At 34.4% G+C, this 26,494-nt stretch overlaps 2 long non-coding RNA genes across 2 annotated transcripts; both read right to left on the bottom strand.

Moving 5' to 3' along the window:
* Positions 1–4,071: 4,071 nt before the first annotated feature.
* On the bottom strand, positions 4,072–7,248 carry LOC114285192 (uncharacterized). The gene is made up of 3 exons (XR_014366124.1): positions 7,191–7,248; positions 5,240–6,203; positions 4,072–4,498 (listed from the first exon to the last, which is right to left on the bottom strand). It is a non-coding gene; the product is annotated as an uncharacterized LOC114285192 (long non-coding RNA).
* A 43-nt stretch (positions 7,249–7,291) lies between these two features.
* Positions 7,292–9,879, bottom strand: LOC145824524 (uncharacterized). The gene is made up of 3 exons (XR_014366125.1): positions 9,375–9,879; positions 8,592–9,288; positions 7,292–7,682 (listed from the first exon to the last, which is right to left on the bottom strand). It is a non-coding gene; the product is annotated as an uncharacterized LOC145824524 (long non-coding RNA).
* Between the last annotated feature and the right edge of the window lie 16,615 nt (positions 9,880–26,494).

Here is a 26,494-nt window from a genome sequence, read left to right as displayed (position 1 = left end):
GAGCAAAGCGTTCCCACAGACGGCGCCAACTGTTGATACAGCTTATCCCCGGTGAATGGAGCGAACTGGTCCAAACTCCTCAAGCCCAAGCCCAAATGATCGAGCCCACCGGATACCCTGCAAACAAGTTCAACGGGGAACGGGGTAGTCCCCCAGTGAACCCTCCGACGATCAAGTTAGGAAGAGAAGTAGAGTATATGGGAGGAGATTAGAGATAGAAAGTTTAATCTTTTTCTTGTCTACAACGTTCGCTTATATCCTTTGGCAATCATTTCACTGTCCCTTCCAACCTGCTCTCCTTGTCGAAAGCCTATGCTGTAGCTTACCTTGCTCAGGGTAAGGGGGTCCTGATCCGGCGGAGAGGTGTTGTCGTAATAAATGCTGTGATAGGCTACATTAATGGTGATGTGCAGTGGCAATAACTTTGCAGATCTTTGTCTGCTGATGTGGTTTGTCCTTCTCTTGCCGTGTGTCTGAATGTCATTGGCTCTTTATGCCATGTTGGACTTCAGCTGTCTTGGACCTCACCAGCTGGGTTATGCACTAGGCTTCAAGTGATGGGCCATAGGTGATTCGTGGCCTTTATGGGCTTATACATGTTAAGTTTGAACATGATGATTTTGACATTGAAGAGACTTATTGTGTTTCCCCTAAAATTTATAATGCCATGGTAGGGTCTAGTGTTTACGATGGCTATGAACAAGTCCTGGACTAGTAGGGGATATTGAGACAGCAACAAAGGCCACAAATGTGCAAGACTACAATGAGACAAAAGAGCATGATCACGTTCAGATGTCATGTGTAGAGGGGTTAGCAGGTGCTATGGACTCATCCGATCAAATTGAAGCAAAAATGATCCAAAGCCATAGTTCCAATGGGTTAGGTAAGTCTTCTTCCCATAATGTTAATATTATTTCTATGCCCAGGAGTGGTTTATTTAAATCTGAGATTACTAAGAAGAAACTAGTTAAAAGTCTCAAGAGATACTCTGTGGGTTATGAGAACGATCAACTTCAAATCTCATTGGAAGTCTCTAGAATTGGGTTTAAGCAATAGAAACATGCTCTTGTGGGTTATTTTATTGATAGAAAATTGTCTTTCTTCCAAGTGAAGACTTGGGCTTACAAGTTGTGGAAGGAAAATCTTGAAGAGGTTGTAACTTCAGATAATGGCTACTTTGTATTCAAGATGAAAAATGAAGAAGTTTTAAAATTCATTCTTGATGAGGGTCTTTATTATATTGGGAGCAAATTTATTGTTATTAAGAAACGGTACCCCGGTATGACCCTTACTAAAAATGTCTTCTCAAGTGTGCCGATATGGGTACAATTTTTCAATGTGCCGCTTGAACTGTGGATTGAGGAGGGATTGAGTTACATAGCAAGTTTTATCAGTAATCCATTGTACCTTGATGAATTTACCCAAAACCATAGCCGGTTAACATTTGTTAGACTTTGTATTGAGATAAAAGCTACTAAAGAGATTCCATCCTCGTTTGTTGTAAACTTAGGATATGGAAAACCATTCGAAATCAAAGTAAAAGTTCCTTGGAAACCCAAATTGTATGGAGAATAAAAAATATTTAGTCATGCTACAAGTTTGTGTCCAAGTAAACTGATAACTCAAGCTCCTAGTAAACTCAAACAAGAGTGGAAGACCAAAGAAGTGGTCGAGACGAAGGAGGAAGGCAAGTCAAGTGAATGAATTCAAGTGAAAAGGAAAAAAGGCAAAGACGTCGTTAATGCTCTTATGGGTAACTTTGTTCCTACACCTCCTCCATCTTCAGCGAATGTATTTGATATTCTCAATACTTGTGTAGCCAATGAGGAGATTTCTTTTTGTGCGGATCTTAAAAGCGTGCTTAATGTGAATTGCTCCTCTTTGGAAGTGACTAACCCTTTAAAAGATATTCCGAATGAAGAGGCTTCAAAGGAAGAGAAAGAAATTGTCAAGGATGTGGGTAATATAAATGTGTTAGCCCCTAGACAATCTTCACGTTCCAAAGGAGCTCTGCAATCCCTTTTGGATGGAACTTTCGTTGTTTCATGGACAAACCCATCTTCAAAAGTGGAAATCAAGAAAAAGCTCCTTGAACGGATTGCTAATCTTAAACTTGCTCAAGAGGTTAGCCTTTCTATCAAGTCTAAGAAATCAAGTCATAAGACTCCTAGTTGATTGTTGCTTGGCCTAGCATTGGAGTTTGTTATTGCTAGATTTTAGTATAGAAGCTAGGCTTGTGTTTCCCTCCTCAAAGGGTGTTTTTCCTTTGGGCGTGTAATGAGTTTCATTGTAATATCTATTTTCTTAACTTTTACAGATTGTTTGTGTCCTACTCAATGTCTAGACAAAATCCAACTTCACAATTTATGGTTTGTGATAGATAAAGAATTCATATTTCCAAATAACGCATTGACAATACATTCTTGATCCCCTAATGTTGGTGCAATCCATATGAGTTTGGTAATGAGCAATTTTCTCAGGTTGGGTTTCATTCTGGTTCCCTTGATCACACTTCTCAGTTCCATTACACATATGTCAACCCATAAGGCCATATCACACTTACCATTGGCTCGACTACAAAGTTCATGAACAACCACGAGAAGTAAAGAGAACTTAACTTTTCCTCCATAAGAAACTTCAGTGTGAGCACACTTGGCATATATTTTACCAATTACATCAACCTACATTAGCCTGCATAGCAGATTATATCACAAATAACAATTGGAACCCACAAATCACGGCACTAGTATTTGAAGATGTCATTACAATTTTAAAGTGCCCCTTCATTTTCATAAAACCTAGGCAACCTGGTTTTTAGAATGGGATCCACATCCCATCCACTCGATACTAATCAGGCCATCACTCCGTTGGGGAACTACCTACCATATAGTTACTAATAAAACCTTCAAACACTCATCAATAGAATATTTTAAATCTGTACTGGAAAAAGAAATCCATATACTAGCTGATCACATCTACCTAGCCTCAACCAATAACACAAATTAAAGTCTTTATGAACAAAACTATCCAAGCTTGAAGAAATTTGAGTAGCGCCCAACATTGGCTGAACTCACACTGCTGAAAATTCAGGTTTTAGGGGCGTTTTAAAAACGCCGCAATAGGTCTTAAAAACGCCGTTAAATCTTTTTGTGACGTTTTACACCAAACGCCGAAGATGCGGCCGTCGCTATAACTCTGTGACGCTTTAGAAACGTCGCTATATGACAATAGGCGGCGTTTTTAAAAACGCCGTTAAAAATTCTACTAACGGTAACATGACGTCAGCATATTATTTAGCGACGTCAATTATCAGAACACAAATTGAAACATTGGTTTCATGCAGACTTAATACCTATGAAATACAAGCAAAAAACACAATTAAACACCTGTTTTAACAAGATTTTAACTTCCAAAAAGTAAATTTTATTTCTTCTCTGCCACACACCTGCAGAGGGGAAAAATTATCCAATCATAGAACAGTGAACCTGCACATCACCTGCACAGTGGAAAATGGTGTAAGCTACTTTGTTGGATGTGTGGGTCTTTTTTTAAATGGAACTTTTTATTGAAAGAGCAACCCAAAACATCAAAATTTTAAGAAAACAAGAATACATACCAGAAAATATTAGTTGGATCAATATCCATATCCTCGCCGCTGCTGGTTTCCATAGTACTGATCTTCATTGCTTTCGTTGTTATTGTTGGAACCATAAGTATTATTATTAGCTTTTTCTGACTGTTTCTTTTCCCTGTTCCACTGCCCGATTTTGGCATGTCTCTCCTCACTTCCTTCTCTTACTGGACTTCGGTTCCTTCTTCCCCCCGGGCTCCTACTTCGTCCTCTTCTGTGGCCAGGGCTTGTAGTCCTGTTCCTCTTGCTACGACTCTCATGGTAGTAACAAAATCAGGCTCTGCTCAACTGTAATACCTTGCAAAATATAGATGAGACAAAAACAAACACATCAAGGATGCTTACCTGCCAATCCTTTTCAGATGCATGAAGTTGCAATACCCACCACGATTGCAGGCATTCTCTTCATACTGCCAATCCTTATTGGATTTTAAGCAGCATAAGGGGTGGGCTCTTCTTCTTCTTCTACAGCAGAATCTTTATCATCTTCTGCCACCATCCAGGGTTGTTTAGGCCCCTGAACTCCATTAACCAATCATCAAATTCAATACAGATGCAAGTGTCATTACATCACAAGAAGTATTGCCTCAATGGCTAAAAACACAATTGCTTCAATATAGAGAGAGAGAGAGAGAGAGAGAGAGAGAGAGAGAGAGAACAAACTCATACTACCAAAACCAGCTCACATATAGACAAAAACAGTTACACGTCATATGCGATTAAACCATGCAATGTGAGACAAAATATGAATAGTACAGACTCAATTACCTTTCCTTGACGAATGATTCTTGGGAAACTCCCAATCATATCAACTACAGTGGACGGATCAGCCACTCTAACACCCGCATCAATGACAAAATCAAGACCCTGAGATGGATAAAATAGAGCAAGTCAAGTAAGACATATTAGTGCACAAAAAGTAAATTTTCTTTGTGAGTTGAGAAATTGTTGATAACATATGTAATAGAACTCATTCTGGTGTTTTTCCCTTATCATTTGAAAGCACAACCCTGTACCTTGTTAGACAGCCATTATATTATTATTTGAATAAGATGAAGTCATTAGGAAATGAAATTATGGAATAAACAATAGCTTTAGGTCATATTTGTGACGTGATCCTTAACAAAGTAAGCATTGATCCAGGTTGAAAGTGCCAAAAAGACAATAAGGCGGCCAAAATAACATTGCTTTGAGGCCATTAGAAACTGTTAGAGCTGATTAAAAAAGACAGGTCCATGTAGCAAATCCCAAGTAGTTAAGATTGAGGCTTGTTGAGTTCAGTTGTACAGAGTCATTTCTTCAAATCCCAGAATATGTTTATGGGTAAATTAATCCAGACCAAGAGATATTGAAAACGAAAGAAAATCCTTGTGCATGACTTGAAATACACATGCAAATTTTTTCCACTCAAATTTTGGGAAAGTTTCTGAATGAACTCAACTGCTATAGAAATTATTTGATTTCTATAGGACAGTTAAACTATTTCAGTTCATGCAAATTGAGGAAATACACCAACTAGTTGTTCCATTTGATATAAAAATAAACCAAAGCTCATAAAGAAAGACCAGCACCTATGTGTGTGTGTGTGTGAGAGAGAGAGAGTAATACCTCTGGTCCATATACATCAGCTATTACAACTGGATCAATTATCCACCCATTTTCCTTTGGAGACTTGGCACTGAAGCAAAGAAAATTTTATCATAATAATAATAAGGTGTGTGGAAAACAACCACCAGATAAACTATGTTAGTATCCTGTTCCCACACGGCATGCATTAAAAACAATAAAAAAAAATACTAATAAAAAAGTATCAAAATAAAAGTAAATTGATATTCACTAATAATTAACAAGGCGATGTAATTGGCGCACAGGGAATCCACTGGCCAGGCCAGCCGTTGCGACGCATGATTGATTAGGTTAGATTAGGCCAAAGAACCTTCATGGGACGGAAAGGGAAAATTCTGAACAGAGAATTTGGGGACAGCGGAAAGAACAGTTATTTGTCTAATTCATCAGCCACTGATAATAACTGGCAGAGCAGAGAAACAAGGACGACTTTCTATGATTTGTTTATTATTGATACAAAACAAATGTTAAGCACCCAGAAAACAAAGGACTGACAATGATACAGTGGTCCCTTTCATTTAAGTGTGTTACTATGTTATTAGAAATCCACTTGATTTCAAGATTTGTTAATCCATCCACAATTTACTTGGCCAGTTAACGCATCACAGCGAAAGATGCTAATTTCAATTGCAGACATTAGCAGCATTTTATACAAAATACGTAGCCCACGTTCTATTTTTCGTTAAAAAAATGCAAGCAATCTACATAAATTACACTACAAAAGAGAGCAATTTAATTCTTCTTCTGTCATTATAGCACGTGATTTAGATGAGCAAACATAAGCGAACACTAATCAAAAACGGTTCTTCCTCAATTAAGGCAAGGAACTTGTTGGGCTCGTGAAGTTGGCACGCCTGCAATCACAAGTGCACAGGCTTCTTGATTCTTTCACCACACGCTGTGATCTCCGAGTGTGAAGCTTGATGTTCACCAACTTACCAGCTATCTGTTCCCATCAGCAAAACAAAGAGAAATCAGATTTTTTGACAAGCATAACAATAAACTCTTGTTGTTCAGTAAAGAGCATCTGAAAAACAAAAAATAAATAAAAAATCACAGGTGATGGACCACCAGTGTAAGTTGCAGGGCAGTTACTAAGACACCAGTCCTGTAAACAGGAACTAAAATATGCAACTGTATACAGTACTTCTCTAATATAAAATATAAAATATAATTAGCACTTCTCTAATAAGCTCGGTAATAAAATTTAAAAAAAAAAAACAAATTACCATTATAAGCAATTACCCCATGCACCAGCGATGTTCATGTAGGGCAAAGGTCTAATGTGGGTCATCACAACCAAACAAGAAATTAGATTCACATAATAGAGGCCACTACACTAGTTGTCATGATCTCACAGGTGCAAGCAACAGCCAGATTTGTAGACTCAGATTTAAATAATACCCCTACCATGCCTTGTAACCTGTTTCTATACCATATTTTCAATGCCAGGTCCCTGATACATTATTTTGTGGCATGGGTCAAAGATGGCAGATCAGCATGGACAAGAGAACCAGCGTGTTAACCTCACTCGATTTTATCTTTTCCCAGAAAAAAATCGGCGCGTGGAGGGGAATTGGGGTGGCTTCTCTGTTAATTGATTTTAATTGATCACTAATATTTGATAGCATGCAAAGCCTGTTTGTATTAAATATCAAATGTTATTCGGTCTGCCTAATCTTCCTTACAAAGGACAAAGCAAGAGTTCTAGCAAGTTTTACAAAGAAGGCCTTTCCCACAGGTTTGTAACAAAATCATAGAAGTAAAAACTAAAAACCAAAAAAATAAAAATAAATAAAAACTAACATTCAACAAAGAAAAACAGAAGCCCGGTGATGGTCAAAACAGTTCACTTCTTCAATATAACTTCTTAAGACATAATAAATGCAAAAAACTAAAGTTTAAAGGTAGAATGGAGGAGAGAGAAACAAACCATTCGCCAAACTAAATCTTCCGGACCCAAAGGTTGAGCTGGATGGGAGTATAAGAAACAATACACCATTGTTCACCATTGTTCAAACCCAATTGGCTCGTTCTTCCATTGAAACTCCGACTTCCGAAGCAAGAAAACTTCGCTGCCCTCTCGGCGAACCCAGGATCGGCAAAAAGTGACGGCAGATTGTGCCAAAACACTTCATAATAAGTTATCATCAAGAGAAAGAAACAATACCAAGGTCAACATGTTTAAAAGGGCTCCCACTTGCAAAAACTATATGTTCTCTAGCATGCTTGAAAACATCAACAACAGTGCATTCAGCTGCACCAAAGTATATGCAAATACTATGTTCAATAGAGAAATTGGGAGCTCTATAAGTAAAATATGGTTAATTTAGAGGTCTTGTAAAGACAAACCATTCAATGTTGGATTTGACATAGCAAAAATGGCAGGTTTAGTAGAATCCAACTCTCGCATGGCCTTGAGCACCTGATTTACATGCAAGCAATATAAGTAAGGAATATGAAAATGTAAGAAGACACACATCTAACGAGCTCAAAAATTGACTCTCAAGTATCCATTACACAGAGAAAAGGGGACAACACTCACCTTTATTGTGCTTAGTTAGGGTCTTACAGTTAAACAAAAATACACAGCCAAAGTTGAGTATAAGAGGATGAGGAAATTAAGCATGTGAGGGTTAGTAGGAAAGGGCATAATGGCCATGGATTTGACTGAGGTTATTGCTCTTCAGAAATCTTTCTAGAAAAGGATTCATTAAGTCAAACTAACAAGTAAAATTGGTGCATTGTTGTGTTGAGCTAAGTGGAGTGAACTATGATAGTGATGATAACAAATGACATTTAGTTATCTTGATGAGGTATGCTTTTATATCCTAATAATAAATAGATGAATCGGAGTATGTAGTAGAAGTTGGGTAAGTAAAATGATAACTTTGATAGGATAAACAAAAACCATCTCTAAAAGTATTGCCAACATTTAGCAAGTGAGAACAAAAAGTCGCATAGCAAAATGTATTCCAAAAATACAAAAATCATTGCTCTGTGGAACATAATATCACAGAAAGCCAAGACTCATATCTCCAACTATATAGTTGAGGCCTAGTTTAAATTTCAAATTTCAAATTTTGTAACTTCTTCAGTTTTTTTTCCCCACATATATTTTTTATTTTCATATCACCCATCAGGTGTGCACACATTCTAGTACACATACACACACACACACACACACACACACATATATATATATATATGTATAGAGCTCAATATAGTGGATTAACCACAAGTATTCTGTACAAGATTGAACTTAAAGTCGAATCATATAAGTGAAATCAATTCGGAGGTTGAAGAAGAAGAGAACGAAGTGGGACAATGTTACCTAGGGCAAAGATGAGTGGTTGGAGGAGGAGCAATTGACAAGCGAAGAAGAAATAGAGTCCAAAGCTGCAGCTCAGCTCCAGGTTAGCTCAACTCAGCTCATGGGTGTTCATAATGTACCAATCACAAGTTGCATAAAATTGTCAAAGCTATTCAACAACACAAAAGAGAGAAGAAAAAGGGTCAGCTCAGCTCATCAGGATAAGTGGACCACCTCAGAAGGATATTATTACTATATTGAAGTCTGATACACAAGAAAATAATTAAAATGGTCAAAGTATCCAAAGGTGATGAAATTTAATAACAACATAAAAAATAAAATAAAAAATCAACAACCAAATCAACATTGTACCCATGTTGAGCAGATTGTTAGAGATGGCTGGTGTTTTTTAGCAGAAATTATATTGAAATCACAAGGGAAGAAATTACAGGGAAGTCAGACACAACTGAAAGTACAATAGGCATCCATGAAGTAACTAGTTAGTCTCTATCAATTCATCCTAATCGAGTTCACTAATTCTACACAGCAGACAAACTCAAAACAGAGAAGAGAAATCTAAAAAGAACACACGGATCTATTATATATATACAAATTGAAACATTGGTTTGATAGATTACAAAGATTAACAAACAAAATGAATGAGAAAGTCAATTATCAGAACACAAATTGAAACATTGATTTAATGCAGACTTAATACCTGTGAAATACAAGCAAAAAACACAATTAAACACTTGTTTTAACAAGATTTTAGCTTGAGAGAGAGAGAGAGAGAGAGATCAATACATCGCAGTGAAGCTTCGAAATCGAGAGAGAGAAATTCAAAATCGAAATCGCTCTGAGATGAATCTCAAAATCGAAATCACTCTGAGACCGATCTGAGAAATCAAGCACAGCCTCTCCTGAGATCACTTCCTCTGCGATCGAAACCAACCCCTCTTCTCTCTTTGCAATCTCCCAGAGCTTCAGATCGATATCGCAGAGTACAAAGGATGAATCGAGAGAGAGAGAGCAAGACAGCGGAGCTTCAGAGCTTCAAATCGAATCGCTCTGATGTGAGCTTCAAATCGAAATTCTGGTTTCCAACCAAGTCAAATTTTGAATCTGTATGAATCTCAAAGAAAATGGCTCTGAATCGAAATTGTTGTCAAGGGTTTAGAAGCAATTGGGGGTGAGCAAGAGAGAGGCGTGGGGATTGTGAAGGCGTGAGATTCAAAATAAGGGTTTCTAAAGCTTTAACAAGTATTCTCACATTCAAAATAGCGCGTGAGGGCCAACGTATTTGGAGGCGTTTCCGATTTCAAAACGGTGTCGTTTTATTAACGAAATATGCGACGTTTTTATAAAACGTCGTTAAATATTTATAAAAGTGGCGTTTAAAAAAATGCCGTTAAAAAAACGCCGTCTAAACCTATTTTTCCTGTAGTGTCAGTTTATGAAACATATGCTGAGATCATCCACAATCTAGGTCTGACAATGAGAATACAACTGTTTCCATTAAAATCTATGAAGTGGTAATTAATAGATTGACATTGTTACCTCAGGCCTTGGGTGAAATAGATTTAAACAGGCTTAAAACCCAAAAACAGGTAAACAAGCATAGGATTGGCGAAATGACAGCCAAATCTTGATCTCATTGCTCAAGACTCAATGTTATGTTTCAATATGGCTTCTATCACTTGCAAAACAAGCCAGATGAACCCACAATCATAGGATTTTTTTGCTATCTAAAAGCAACAATATCCCCCCAAATTTCTATGGTAACTCATGTATGGTGGTTTCACTGGAAAGGGCCATGTGCAAGCATCTATCCTAAATGGTTGTAGATCAAATTTGAGGTTTTACTTGTATACACAATTCATATGTGAAAGGCTTATTTTATGGACAGATAGTTTGTGGACGTAACATTCAAGTAATAAGTACATAGTTAAATAACAAGAGATCATATTCTCTCATTTCATTGGACTTTACAAATCAATGTTTTAGCCACTTAGGTCATAATTACTGTAGTCTCTTCTAAATTTTAATAAATTACACAACATTTTACCCAGTTCATCAATTTTTTTTCTCTCTCATTTCATTGGACTTCACAAATCAATGTTTTAGCCACTTAGGTCATAATTACTCTAGTCTCTTTTAAATTTTAATAAATTGCACAATATTTTACCCAGTCCATCATTTTTATTTTTTTTACAGCATTACTATTACTATTATAAAGTTTTCCTTTACACTAATTATGTTAAACAAATTTAAAAATAAGAAAATGGGTTAATGGGTAAGATAAAATTATTTATTTACTTACCCTTAACAACTATTTTTTAGACAGTATTTAAATAATCTTATTGATTTTGATATAAAGTAAAATTTGACAAATTAAAACACTACGGTAAAAAAATAATTTAATTATCAAATTTAACACCGTTAGTGTATATCTTATTGGAAAGAATATCTATGTAATTATACCAAAATTATAAAAATTTACTGTATTTTTTTCAAACTTCATGGAAAAAGGGGAAAAAAATACAGCCTGTTCCAGATTGCCATTTTTGCACACCATAGAAATAACATATTTGAATAGTTGGAACAAACCTCAATTGTTCCGAATACTTAATTTTTAAGCAAATACCATTTATATAAGGATATGCCAAATCTAAGTCAATAAAACATTTGTTACAAAAGCGAAATAGCTGCCAAATCAAGGAATGTTCATAATCATGCTAATGAGAGAAAAAGTTGTGTCCTACTGTATCAATACTGATTCGGGCAATTCATGCAGCCAAACAACACGCCCGCTCAATAATGAACTGTTAAATTCAAATGAAGGATATGTGTAAGCTTACGTTCCATCTGAGTTTGTTTTATCGCAACTACAGTACTGGTCTAGCGTTTTGCTAGTATACGATGGAGAAGCTCATGTGGCATGATGCGAAGCAGTGCCAGTGTTCTTCTTAGATGTAGATCTTGATTTTTGAATCACATTTATTCGTAGATTAGTGATTTTCCCTTACCGTTACTTTTTTGTTTTAGCGAATTTTATTGTTTGTTATTGTAATTTCAATAGATTTTCTTGTTTGATCCTTTGTTATTTTTTTTGTTGTTCTATAGGATGTCAACTTTTATTTTAATATAAACATAAAAAAAAAAAAAATTAAAAGAAAACAATTAAAAATAATAAAAAAATTAAATTTAAAAAAAAAGTTTAAACAAGGCCTTTCAACTGGGCCTCGTGTCGGAGAATGGTCTTGGCCAATAAATAAAATAGTTTTAAAAATCGGATCAAACTAGTCAATTTGACTGATTGAACCATTGACTGGTTGGGGTTGTGGTCCGGATATACCCTCTAAACCGTTCGAAATAAAAAACCGACTTATTTAGAGAGAATAAGGAAAACCGGTGGTTGAACCGACAAATCGGTCAACCCGGAAACGGTTCACCGAGTCAATGAAATTGAAAATTTTGATTTTTTTTCCCCTGATTTCTTCTATTTTTTTAATTCTTTATATATTTCTTTTCTTTTTTTCTTATTATATATATATATATATATATATAAGAAGATGTTACAATGTGCAACCTTAAAAAGATGCATATGGTATGCTTTTCATAATTTTTTCATAAAATTTTATAACTTAAGCCTAAAATGTCGTAACTTTTTTACTACAAAAGTCATAACAAATCTCAAAGTGTCATAACAAAAATCACAAAATGTCATAACATTATCATTCTTATTTTAGTATGCACATCATAAATTCACTATTTATAACTTTACTACAAAATGTTATAATACACATCACAAACAAATCATAACGTTCATCATAAAAAATCATAATTTTTTTTACAATGTGCACCATTTGAAAGGGTGCACATTGTAAATTTCTTCATATATATATATATATATATGAATATAATAAAATTTTAATTGGAAACTCTCTTTTAAAGGTCTCCTCTTGCGAGAAATCACATTAAGAGCTTGAAATTATTGTGAAAGTCTCTACCTATTTATAAGAAAAAAAAAATTCTTTCAAAAACTTAAGATATCTATGTGGAATTCAATCAAATTTATTAGAGGAACATTTAAAATTTTGATATCCCTCCAAAATTTTTGCACTTCTTTCAATTAAATTATTTGAATTAAAATCATATGGAGGAAATATTAAATATTAGACTTTCTCATCAAAATTAAAATTAATAATATTTTTAAATATATTATTATATTTTTTTAGTAAAAAAATATTATGGGAAATATTTAAGATAATTTAATATTTTTAGTATTGTAATTTATAATTTTATTACTTATATTTTTATTTAAATATAATTTTAATATATTTATTACGTCACGGTTCGATTCCGGTTTAATTCGATGGTTGAATTGGTGACCCGTCCATCCGATTCCTTGTTCGATTTGCTCATTAGTCCGATTTTTAAAACATTAAAACAAATAAGAATTACAAAAAAAAAAAGGGCTTTTCCGAATCTTAGGCCCATGGCAATTGCCCTAATTGTCTTGCGCTTGGACCGGCTGTTTAACATTTTTATGGCACAGTCAACCCAAGACCTTCAGTTTGGAAATTGCCCTCGTTTGGTTTTATTCTATCAAAAAAAAAAAATCTTTTTTTTTAAATAATAAAAAATAGTTTAACAAAAATAAATGTCTAAAAAATATTTTTTATCCTTTAAAAAAATAAAACTATATAACTTGATTTTTTTTATTATATATTTTTCATGAAATTAATTTTCAGTTTTTTTAAAAAAAATTCTGAAACAAATTTTTAAAATCCAAACTAAACATAAATATTTTTGTCATTTCAATAGCATGTATATATATTTTAAAATTAAAATTAAAAATTATATTTTACAGATTTAACAACACATCTCCACACCCAATAATATTCAAATAAGAGAGAGTTTGGTCATGTATATGAGGAAAAATTATTAGCTGCTTTTGGAGTGTCACGTATTCATATTCTTCATCAATTATCATACACTATATCCTTTCATATTTTTCAATCACTTAATATAAAATTAGAAATTATACATTTTTCATCAATCATAACATTCCTAAAACATCACATGACCGTACTCCGGAACACCCAATAACCTCTCGATACATGAGGCATGTATTTTGAATGTCTTCTCTCAAGGCTAGAATCTTGGAATGTGGTGACAAAGTGGCACTCAGAAACTTCTAAACAAGTTCACTATTTATCTTTACAGGAGTTTATTCATCTTACAATGTCACCAGTGGCAGCTATTTAAAATAGCAGAACAAGATCACACAGTAAGAGAGAGAAAATATTATAGTCCATTTAACCCAAAATAATAATAATAATAATAAAAGAAAGTAAGAGGGGAAAAAAATGAGTTGTACCACCGGCTCCAGAAATTTTATTAAGGACATTTAAAAATTTAAATTAAAGTTTGTATAAAATAAATCATACTTATCTATATTATCATCCATTTTCAATAAATCTCCTAATATACAAATTTCAAATCACAGCCAAAAAAGAATTAATATATTGATACTATTGCTTAGATATAAAAATAAATGAAATATATGGAGTTCTATGGTTATTTTGGATGTTATACCACTCAACTTATTAGTTTTGAATGGCATTTTTTTTAAAATTTAGTGTCCCAATAAATATATTTACCGAGAGTGCTATATAGTAAGTATTATTCTTTTTTAAAAAAAATTATTTATGGATAGCTTTTTGGTCTTTGTACGAATATATATTATCGTATATATCAAGAGAAATATTAAAATTTTAATGTACAGACTAGATGTATTTTAAGTGTTATTCACATTATTCTAATTTTAAATTTGTATCATAACATTTTCACTTTCTAACTGTAAAATGTTTTTGATAAAAAAATAAAATTGTGAATGAATTATGATGTAGATATGTGAAGTTTAAAATAATTGAGTTGAGTATTTAAAATGAATATTCAGAATACATGAATTTATGTGTTCAAATTGTAAAGAATAGACTAACATGTACATTATCTGCATTATCTACATATAAATAAAAAAGAAAAACAAATTAACAGCAGCACATGGGGAGCATCCTCCATTGCTCTGCCTTTTTTTTTTTCTTTCTTTTAGATGCTTCTCTCTGCTTAGTTTTGATTCTGCATTAAAAATTAATAAATAACTGACTCTGAAACATCCATACTATAAGTTGTGCCACGGTGAGCAGGGGTGTCTAAAAACGTTAAATGACAGTTCCCAAATCAGTGCCGACCCAAATCATTTCATTCCATTTTGAGAATCAGAGTGGATTGAGTGGGTTTAGGGTGCCTGTGCACCCAGCACAGCAGGTACTGTTGTGCGATTTCATGGATTTATTTTGGGATTCATTTTGATAATCTGAATCGTTCACATTTTAGAGTACATCGAGTAGAACATACCTGTAAACAATTAAGTTAATTGGATATCGTTAACTCTTTCATTCACTCATATTTGTATTCATTTTAACACTGTAAATCACAATATTATTTATTTTTGAATATTCAAATGTGAGTGGATGAAAAAGGTTAACGACATCCGATTAACTTAAATTTTTACAGGTATATTCTAATCAATATATTCTAAAATATGAACGGTTCGGATTATCAAAATGAACCCCGAAATAAGTCCACAGGACTGCATAACAGTGTTTGCTGTGAGCACCCAAATCCGGATTTTTGAGTTAAATGAATTAGATGATTGAGAATTTGGCATATGAATTTTTTTTTAGATTAAATAAATTAAAAGGTTAATAAGATAAAATGTCATATTCAAATCGTAATTATTTTACTTTTTCTCTCATAAAAGTTTAAAAAATCAAAAAATCTATTCTAAATGAAACTTTTTAGCCCAAATTAAAAAAATCAAGGGCAAATTACCATGTAGTCCTATGTAGGGGATCTATTTCCCTTCTAATCCCAATTTATTTTTAATAGATCAATAGGTCCACAGTTTTTTAAGTTTTATACCCAGAGGTCCCGTTTTTTATTTTTGTATTTTTAAATGACTATATTACCTTTTGTTTTGAGATCTATATGTACGTGAAAAATCAAATTTTTCCTCCGTTTAAAAAAAAGAAATCAAATCTTCGTCTCCGCGATCTCGATTTCTCTTCGTTGTGGCGATCTCATTGTGCTGTGTGGTCGATCTCATTGTGCTGTGAGGTGGATCTGGTTGTGCGATTTGAATCTCTGTGTACAGGCGATATCTGCGTACGTTGTCTCTCTCTCTCTCTCTCTCTCTCTCTCTCTCTCTCTCTCTCTCTCTTTCTCTCTCTCTGGTGATAGATATATGTATGTTTATGTATGTATCTGTCGATACATAGATATACATATATATGTATATATATATATGTCTGTGTGTGTATGTGGTTTGTATTTGTCGATATATATGTATGTATATATAGATAAGCAAATTTGCGTGATATGTGGTTTGTGTTTGGCGAATTTTGTTTGTTTGATTTTTATTTTGATTTTGTTGATTTTGTTTGTCGTATAGTGTAATGTGTTTTGAAGTTGTATTTTGGAATTGTGAATTCTGGTGTTTTGATACTGATATGTTGTAAGTGTATAATTTTGCAATTTGGAATTGTAAATTGTGCACTGTTGGTATTGATATGTTGTAACCGTATAATTTTGCAGTTTGGAATCTGTGAACAATTGTTTGTTGGTTTGTGATTTTGTAGTATGGAGCGGTGTTTCATGTTAATGTGCAAATGCAGTAATTGTTGTACTGCTATTAAGATTAGTGAGGGATGTAGTTATGATGAAGTTGTTGAGAAAATATATGCGAAGTTCAAGGAGTTGAGTGTTGGTAACTTTTGTTTGTTTTTCTCTATTCCTGGATATTCTAATTGTATTGTTGAATGTGATGATGATTTGGGGAATATGCTGTCAATGGCAGGTGGTAGTGGTTGTCATGTTGTTGATGTTATTGTGGGGGATAAGAGAGTTGTGGAGGTTGATGATGGTAATTCTTGTAGGATTGATTCTGTAACTTGTGAGAGTTCTTTTGTGAATGATTGTGATGATGTTGGTGGTTTGTTGCATAGTTTTTATCCAGAACCAGAGAGAGTTTTGTTGTCTGCTAGTTGGAAGGGGATTATACATAGTGTTGGTCAAGAATTTGAAGGTGGAGTGCCGGGGTTCCGCATTGCATTGGCTAAGTATGCAGTTGAGTGTGGTTTTGCAGTGAATTATTTGAAGAACGATGCAACAAGAGTAACCGTTGAATGTATGATGAAGTCGTCTACGGGTTGTAAATGGTTTGTGCATGGAAGGGTGTTGATGGATTCTGGTGTTTTTTTTATAATGAAGTTGGATAATGTGCATACTTGTGGGGTTGTTGCTCGTAAATCTTGTAGCAAAATGGTTGGTTCTAGACTTGTGTCTGATATTGTGCAAAATGATATTAGTGATAATCCGTTGACTCGTCCTATTGAAGTTAAAAAAAAGTTGAAGAAGCAATATGGTATAGATGTTTCTTATCGGGTTGCATGGTTAGGAGTTGATAAGGCAAGAGGTGGGTTGTTTGGTGATTTTGCAACTTCTTTTGACCAACTTCGATGGTACCTTGAGACGGCTTTGAGAACGAATCCGGGAAGTGTGTTTGAATTAGATGTGGATGAAAGTAGTGGGTGTTTTCGGAGGTTGTTTGTGGCATTTCATGGATGTTTGTATGGCTTTCAATTTTGTCGTCCGTTGTTGTTTGTTGATGGTACATTTTTGAAGGGGCGTTACAAGGGGCATTTGCTTGCAGCAACATTAAAGGATGGTAATCAAGGTATGTATTTATTTGTAGTTAGTATTGGTTTAGTTTGTCAGTGTGTTATTGTATTGTGAGTCTGCTAATTTTTGCAGTTTCATGTGGTTTGTTTGCAGGTTTGTTTCCTTTGGCTTTTGCGATTGTTAACGCTGAAAATCAAGATAATTGGATGTGATTCTTAAGTCAGTTGTTGAAGGCTGTTGGTTCAGGCCAGAGATTGACTTTTGTGTTGGACCGTTAACATGGATTGCTAAACGCTCTTTCAGTGGTTTTCCCCAATGCACATCATGCTTATTGCTTGAATCATTTGAAAAGAAATTTGATTGACAAATTGGTAGGACTTCGTACTAACTATAAGCTGTGTTTGATGAAAATATTAGTTAAATGTGCTTATGCGCCAACGGTTGCTTCTTTCCAACATTATATGGAGAAATTGAGGCGTATTGCTGGGAATGGTAAAGTTGATAGTATGCTGGATGGTTTGCAAAATGATAAGTGGGCCAATGCATTTTTTAGAGGGAAACGATATGGTGAGATGTCATCTAATGCTGCCGAGTCTTACAATAATTGGATTGGTGGGGCCCGTGAGTTGCCTATTACTTGTATGGTTGATATGATTAGGGTTCAAATCATGATTCAATTGTCGGATAGAAGAGCTGAATCTAGAAGATGGACTACGAAATTGTGTCCAGTTATGGAAAAGAAGTTGGTAGACTCTTTGGAGCTAGCTAAGTCTTGGGATGTGATTGTTGCTAGTGATACTGTGCTTGAGGTTCATTCTTCTATTTCTTTTTATGTTGATATTGGTAGACAGACTTGTTCTTGCCATGAATGGCAATTGAATGGTTTTCCTTATTGTCATGCTGTGCATGCTTTGCGTAGTAGTGGTAGAGATGTGTATGGTTTCATTGATCCTTTTTTTCATGTAGATTGTTTTAGAGAGTCATACAAGGAATCTGTTTATCCAGTGCCTTCAAGTGAGAGATTTGACTTTGATGGTGCCAGTAGTTCGGTTATCAAACCTCCTATAACGAAGAAGCAGCCCGGGCGGAACAAAAAGAAGAGGATACCTTCTAGGGGTGAGAATGTGAAGCAAATCAAGTGTGGGAGGTGCTTGAAATATGGGAAACACAATAAGAAGACGTGCAAGACTGCTATTTGAGGCGACAATCTATTCTTTTGGATTTGTATTTAAATTTGAGGAATTATGATAATAAAAAATGTGATACTTGGTATTATGGAAGTAATGAATAAAGTTGGTTGAATTGTTTTTTGTTTGTTGATGTGTTCTTTACTTATTGAAGTTGTTTTGTAGCAGTCTGGTTTTGTTTTTTATTGAAACACTATAATATGGAAATGCAGTTCATATTTCATAGCGAGAAAACTGTATAATTTTGCAGTTTTAAGAATTATTAGAAACAACCTGATGAAACCGCATAATTTTACAGTTTTAAAAATTATTAGAAACAAGCTGATGAAACTGCAAAATTTTGCAGTTTGAAGAATTATTAGAAACAACCTTTACTGTATGAAAATATATGCAACCACAAACAAGTAGACAAACAATCAGAAGAAGAACCACAATAATAATAACAAGAAGAAGAGCAACAACAACATCAATCATTTTCACCATAACCATAATAACCAGAAAAAGATCATTCCCAAAAGTATATAAAGTACTTGTCACATGTTAAAAAAGAAAAAAAAAAAAAAAGGTACAAAGATATGTTCCCTTGAATATTTGTATTGTCAAGAAGTTTGCTCATTGTTTCTATGGTTTGGTATGTTTTGTCAACATTTGGTAGTGCTCGAGTTTCCAGGATCGGTTCTCATCATTGAGGAATTGATTGATGATTTGTGCTCGAAATTTGACCCACTCAGTTGGACGAAGTTTTTTCTGCACAGGTTGCCAGTTGAGATATTGGTTGATAACATTGCAGACGGCGATTGCACAATCATTCCTGCAGTGTTTGAGATGAAGTTAATTAGTTAGGTGAAACTGCAAAATTTAGCATATTGGAAGATTAGTTTATGGATTTTGTATCTTACGAGTGTGGGGTTTGTTGTGGGCATTCCTCAATTGATGCAATTTCTGTCTCGCACTCTTGAGATGATAATATGTTTTACTGTTTGCTGAGTAATGCTTTATTCCATCTCAGTTGATGTTGTTGCTACAAAATAGTTAGTGGGTGTTTTTGTTAGTTATAGTGATGAGTTGAGATGTTTGTAAAGGAATGGAACTAAGTATGAAATTTTATTTTAACTTACAATTTGCTTTGCAATTTCAAAGTGCTTGTTGTGGCAATCTTTTGCTGGTCTCAAAGAGTCATAGTGTCTCCATATTTCATCAGCATTGTCAAAGACCACAATTGTCCAATGGTTGTCGTGGTTGATTAGGAAATGGATATATCTGTTTTTCATTGCTTCTGAAAAATGGCTGTCCATCAGTTTTTCTCTCAGTGCTTGATCTTGGTTTTGTAGTGGAGTCTGTAAGTTATATATATGTTTGAAATATGTTATAAAACTATGTAGTAATACATGTTGAGAAAGTAGAAAATTTTGCAGTTGTAAGGTATGTTAAGTTTTGCTTACATTGATGGGTGTTGAGAAAACGTAAGATCTTCCTGCATATGGATTGCTTGCAAAGACTAGATCGTTTTTCTCAAATTCTTCAATGGTTGGTTGGAGTGCCAATTGCTTTTCTGAGAAGGCATCAATGACCTGAAACATGTTATATATGAGAATGTGTTAGGTTTGTGGAATAGGTTATTGAATATGTACAGAAACTGTAAAATTGTGCAGTTGGAGACCTACATTCCTATATAAGGGTTCCCTGTTGGTCAATCTGCATATATCTAAAAAGTATACGCAGTTTTTATCTTCGCTGCCAGACCAGACACAAGCACTTGATTGTGTGTTGTTGATGAGTTGAATTTGGTCTTGGTCTTTTTTGGATAGGCTATGCCAAACCTTGTTTGTTTTGCGGCATGAAATGACGAGTGGCTTGTTTGGGATTGATTCTTCCTGGAAATTATCATCACTTTCCAATACTTGAAGTTTTGTCTTCTTTTGATTGGCATGCTCTTTTGGGTTTGTTTCAGCAGCAACTGCTTTCTCTTGGCCAATATGTTCTTGCATCTTTTCTTTCTGCTGTTGTTTTGCTTCATGAGCACCCTCTTTTTTGTTGTCATTCTTCTTCTCTTTTTCTTCATCTGTACCCTGTGTTGGTTTGGGTACATCAGCAGCAGTTTGTGTCTTGTTTCTTGCATTTTCTTTGGGTTTGGTCATTGGTTGGTATTCAAAATCTGGGTCATGTGCTTGTTTTCTTGATTTTTGTTTGATTCTCTTGACCATGGATCTTTGTTGGGGACTGCCAATTTTTTTGGTGGACATTTCCTTCAATTGATCTTCTTTTTTACGCAATTCAGCCATGAATTTTTGTTCCATTTCTTGCATTTGTGCTCTCATGGCTGATATGATCTTGTCCTTGTCGTCCTCTTTGGTTGGTGTTTGTGGTTGGTCATGACCTATAAAAATGTTGGATTGCTTTTTGGTTAGTTTAATGAAATTTTGCAGTATGCTTTAGTATTAGACAATAGTTTACCTTATGCATGAAATATGTCAGATTTCTCTTGCAGTTCTTCTTGTTGGTTTGTCAGTTCCTGTTCATTGACTTCTTCTTGTTGGTTTGTTTGTTGTTCTTCTTGTTCTTGTTGTTGTTGTTGTTCTTCTTCTTCTTCTTCTTCTTCTTCTTCAATTTCTTCTTCAGTTTCAGTTTCTTCTTCATCAGTTTTTTCTTCATCAGTCATTTGATTTTTTTCATCATCACTCTTTTCTTCTTGTTCATCACTTTCTGGTTCTTCTTGTGGTTTTTGCTTTTTTTTTTTTTTTTTTTTTTTTTTGTTGTTCTTCTTGTTCTAATTGTGATTCTGATTCTGAATGATGTTCTTCTTCGAGAAAGTCATCCTCATCACTGTCTAGAAGTGTTCTTTTTTTTGTTGCTTTTGTTTTCTTTTTTTGCTTATTGTCCTTTTTGTGTTCTTGTTTCTTTGCTGAAGAGTTTGTTGATGTGCTTTGATTGATATGCAATAACTGTATTTCTTGTTCAGTTGGGGTTAAAGCACTTTGGTTAACCTGCATTGGAACAATGTGGCATATATCAGTAATACTGTAAATTTGGTCAGTTTCATAAGATGAGTTGTACTGTGAGTAATGTGGGTTAAGTGTCGAAATATGTTTTTTGAAACTGAAAAATGTTACAGTTTCATAACATGAGTGATGTTAAAGAAGTGTGTGCTTTGAAACTGAAAATTTTCACAGTTTCATAATATGATTTGTACTACAATGAATATTGAAAGGAGTGTTGAATAGATTTGTGCTATGATAGTATAGAAGAGTTTGAATACCTTTTCAAAGTGAGCAAGGCTGATGTGTTTCCACTTGGAGTACATTTTGCCAAGGTTCCATTTCATAAACCTTGGGAAGCCTTCTTTGTTGGATGGTCAGAGGAGTTTACTGTGCTCACAGTACCAGTACTGTAAAAAAAAAAAAGAAAAAAAAGTTGAAATATGTTAGATATTTAGAAATAGGTGGATGTCTGATATTTTTGTGGGAAGTAGTTGAGTAATGTGTTTACCAAGAGTAACATGACGCATCCAGTGACATGCCTTGGGTTGTTGTTTGCATTTGCCATTGAATTCATCAGTGTGTCTTTTATTGCCTCAACCCAATTGTACTTCTTGATGTTGTTGAGATTGTCAACATAGTTGAGGAAACTCCAACTGAGTATATGGCCTGTTGTGGGCATGAGAAGTTTCAAGCACAAGTAAAGGGTGATTACCCTTGCAAGATCTTGACGATCATTGGTTGATTTTCCTTTTTTTGTTTGTTGAAACATTTTGGTCAAAGACTTGCCATCCAATCTCTTGATTGATTTGCATCTTCGTTTGTAAAATGGAAGCTCAAAATCCTTTGGTCTTGCATAGGATTTGGTGGTGATGTTGTCTTCTCCACAGTCGATACCAAAAATGAGCTTGACATCACTGCTTCTGAGTTTCATTTCCTTTTTGCCAAGTACAAATGATCTTTTTCTTTTGTTGTAGAGTGTTGTCATTTCTGCTACAATGGAATTGTAGCATCTGCACCAAGAGGCCTTCAGTTGTGTTGAGGAGAGAGCATTTATAAGGGGCCAAAAAGGGGTTTTTTGCAGCTCTGTCTGTTGGGCTTTTGTGAATTTGATCCCCTTCAACAGTTTGATTACCGTTCCGATGTTGGAACAATAATTAAATTGTTGAACTCTCTTTGCAGGGACTGTTGCTTTTTTTTTTTTGATGCCTTGGTTTTTGTTTTGGGAGTTGATTGGCTTTCTTGGAGCTTTCTTTTTTTGGTTGGAGGAGCTTCTTGGTTTTTTGTTGGCTTTCTTTCGTTTGTTTTTGTTGTGGTTGGAGGTGTGGTTGGTGTTTGTTGGGTGGGTGGGGTCTGTGGTGTAGTTCTTGGGCTTTTTCTTGTAGGTGGTGTGGTTGTTTTGTGGGTTTTTTGGTGGGGTCTGTTGGGTTTGGTTGTTTTTGGGTGTGGTGGTTTGGTTTTTTGTGGATGGGGAGATGGTGGTGGCATTTTAGTGGATACAGGAGATGGACTTTCCAAAGGGGAGATGGTTAAATCCCTGATTGGATTTGTGGGCATACGGGTTTGTTTCTTTCAATATCTTCCAACAGCTATTTCTGAAAAAATGAAAGTGACAGCAGGGTATGAGTAATATAGTGGCAAAACTGTATAATTTTGAAGTTTTATATGCAGTTTAATATGAAGTTATATGTATTTTGTTGGTAACAGTTACGAAACTGTATAATTTGACAGTTTGATTTGCACTTTATAATAAGTTAGCTATTTGTTTTGAGTAGTGGTTAAACTGTGTAATTTTGCAGTTTCATCTGCAGTTTGAATAAATTTAGATATGTTACTTGTATAGTGATGAAATGAAACACTATGATGTTGCAGTTTTTATAAGGAAACAGTATGAACAATAGGAAAAGCCCATTGTATTTTGTAAAAAGCAACAATAACAACAAGAAGATTAAAAATTCAAAAATAAGAATAAGAGTAGCCAATATTGAACAACAAGAATAAGAATAAGGTGTTGAATGTGTAAAAACAGGGATTTATGTGTAAAAACAATGTTTAGAATGTTGAAAAACAGTGGACTATATATAAAAGAGGGTTTATACATTTGGAAGTATGTAAAATGTGTATATACGAAATATGAAAGAATGATGTACAAATGTGAATGAAAAATAATGAATAGGTGAAGAGAGATGTTACTTTTTTTCCCCATTTTTGTGAATCGGAAGTCAGGAACTATGAAATCTCTTCAGAGTGGTGATGGTTCTTCGTGTTGTTGAGAGTCGTCGATTGGAGAATATGAACGGCTTGGTGTTGTGTTGAAGATGAACGGTTTGGTTTTGTGGTTAGGGTAGGGTTTCAGAGGGAATGGAGTCGAACGGAGGAGAGATGGAGGATTGAGAATACGATTTCGAGCGGCGGAGATGTAACAGTGTACTGATCAGACTGAGATGATTGTGGGTGATGAAGATGAACGGTTACGTTTTCTGGTTAGGGTTAGGGTTTCAGAGGGGATGGAGTTGAACGGAAGAGAGATGGAGGACTGAGGAGTCGATTTCGAGCGATGGAGACGTGACAGTGTAGTGATCGGACTGAGATGATGGGGACGTGGGAGATGGTTGCGCGCGTGTAAATTGGATGATATATTGTGGGTATTTTCGTCTTATTGTTAATTTGAGGACTTAATGGAGTATTAAATTTGTTTTGGGTCTAAATGGGTTATGATATGTTGGGCTTGGACCTTTGGGTCAGACGCCCAATTATAAGGCTAAAAAATTAAAAAACTAACCCACATTCCAAACGAAACTTAAGATGGCAAGTCAGTTGGATTATATTACTAAAAAAAATTCAACTCATCTATAGAGAGAGACAGTAATGTTGATTTTAAAATATTATTTTTTAAATTTATTTACATTAACATGATAAAGGAGTTTCAATTGATTTTCAAATAAATTATAATTGATATGCAATTCTCACATCATAAAAAAAAAAAAAGACGGTGTGACAATTATACTACATATATATATATATATATTGCCCGTAACCAATTATGTAGTGAAAATAATTTATAGATAAATATGATGACTCAACAATTACATTTTGGGTTAGTTGACCTGTTTTGCAGATTATTGCGAACACTAGAAATTAAATATTTTGAAACCACTTAATAATTTTTCAAAAGTTAATAGGTATATATATAACTTAAATATCAATTTAATCTATTTACTATATAAAAGTTTTATAATTGGACTAAGTCTGCGCTTGACTGACCCATAAAAATGTAGCCCAAGTCTACTTAGTAGATTTTTTTTGATAGGTTGAAACCTTAGAATAAAGTCATACCAAACATAGGAAAATGATTGGTGGCCCTAAAAAAATTGGCCCTAATACCCCTAATTTCCAGTTTTGGAAACTGTTCTCTTTTTTTCTTTCTTTTTTCCTTTTTTTTTTTTTTTTTTTTTACCTGAAATGGAAATTTCGGGCAATTCGGGGCACGGCTTTCGGGCCCTCAATCACCGCCCCCAAACATATTTTGCCTAAACGAGTTCACTGGTCAAGCCAACGAACTATTTCTAGGCTAACAGTTTAAGTTGACGGATTGGCTCATAGGTTTAGCCCAATGATACAACATTTAAGTTTTATTATCAGTTTTTTTTAAAGAATTTTTTCTATTTTGTTTCATAATATTTGTTAGCTAGGGTGGCCCACAGGACACCTCTCAAGAGCAGGTCGATAGAAGACTCAATGGAATCAGGCTCACGAGCTGAACCAGACTTCAAATCGAAGGCCGAAGCTACACTTAGGGATGTTTGGCAAGAAAGTTTTTAGACAGTTTTAGGCTAAAATCGACAAAAAGGTAAAATAGACTAAAATAACTAATAGACAAAATGTCACATTAAACTCATAATCATTTTATTTTTTCTCTCATTATAAAATAAAAATCCAAAAATCTTTCCAAGCATAAAAATTTTAGCCTACTAAAATAGCCGAAAAGTAAAATAGTTTACTAAGGCTTGGTTTGACATCTTCCAAAAAAGTCAAAAAGTCACTATCCTATTTAAGTCACATCATCCTATTTAAGTCACATTACCTCTCTACCATCACTTCGAACACAACTCATATTTCATAAAAAGTTAAAAAGTACACTTATTTAGGGCATCCCAAACAACCCCTGGCAACTTTCCAACCACCCATTTAATCTCATTTGGGCCAAACCTGAGGTTCAAACTCAAGCCAGATAAAAGCCCAACAGGCCGAAAGAGTCTTCAGGCTGAATTATGCAGCAGAAGAATCAACCGTCCGGGTGGAAAACAAATTTATTCACACATTTTTTTATGTGTGCGAACAGAACACTTTGGCCTTGTTTGATTTTTCTCGAGTGATAAGTTTTTAAAAAAAAATTAAAAATTTATTTGGTTAAAAAAATTTGAAAAAAAAAAATTTTAGATTACTTTTTTTTCTCTACAACACATTAATCAGTCATTTTTTTTTCTTTCCAATCTCCTTCTCTCACATATGATATATCAATCAATTATTTTTTTTTCTCATACTCATCTATTCAACTACTACAAAAAAAAAAAAAAAAATTCTGCCATACTCCAAAATTTTAAAAAATATACAACCAAATAAATTTTTATTTTATAAACCCTTTTCGAAAAATTATTTTATAAATACAAACCAAACATCACCTTTGTAATTAGTAAAATTGTGTATCATCCAGACAAAAGGTGTGTTGATCCCATGACCCCACCACTATCCAGTATTAAAAAAATGTCTCTCGGTGTGGCTAATTTTGTCCACATAAAGTTTGTTTCAGGCAGTACAATCACCTCCTTCCCAGCTATATATATGTATATATAGCTACACATTTGGGTCACCATTTCCCTAGCTCGTGAGCGTGACAAACAAGAAAGAAACCCAGTTTCAACAGAATCAAAATGGTTCTTATCAATTGGATGTTCTTACTCTCCGTTTGTTTCTACTTCTGTATATGCACTAGGAGTGCATATATTGCTGTCAA

Source organism: Camellia sinensis, chromosome 4 (genome assembly GCF_055761805.1).
Source record: "Camellia sinensis isolate YWXY chromosome 4, ASM5576180v1, whole genome shotgun sequence".
Lineage (NCBI taxonomy): Eukaryota > Viridiplantae > Streptophyta > Magnoliopsida > Ericales > Theaceae > Camellia > Camellia sinensis.
Note: the sequence above shows the minus strand (reverse complement) of the source record. Positions and strands in the feature narration are given on the sequence as shown.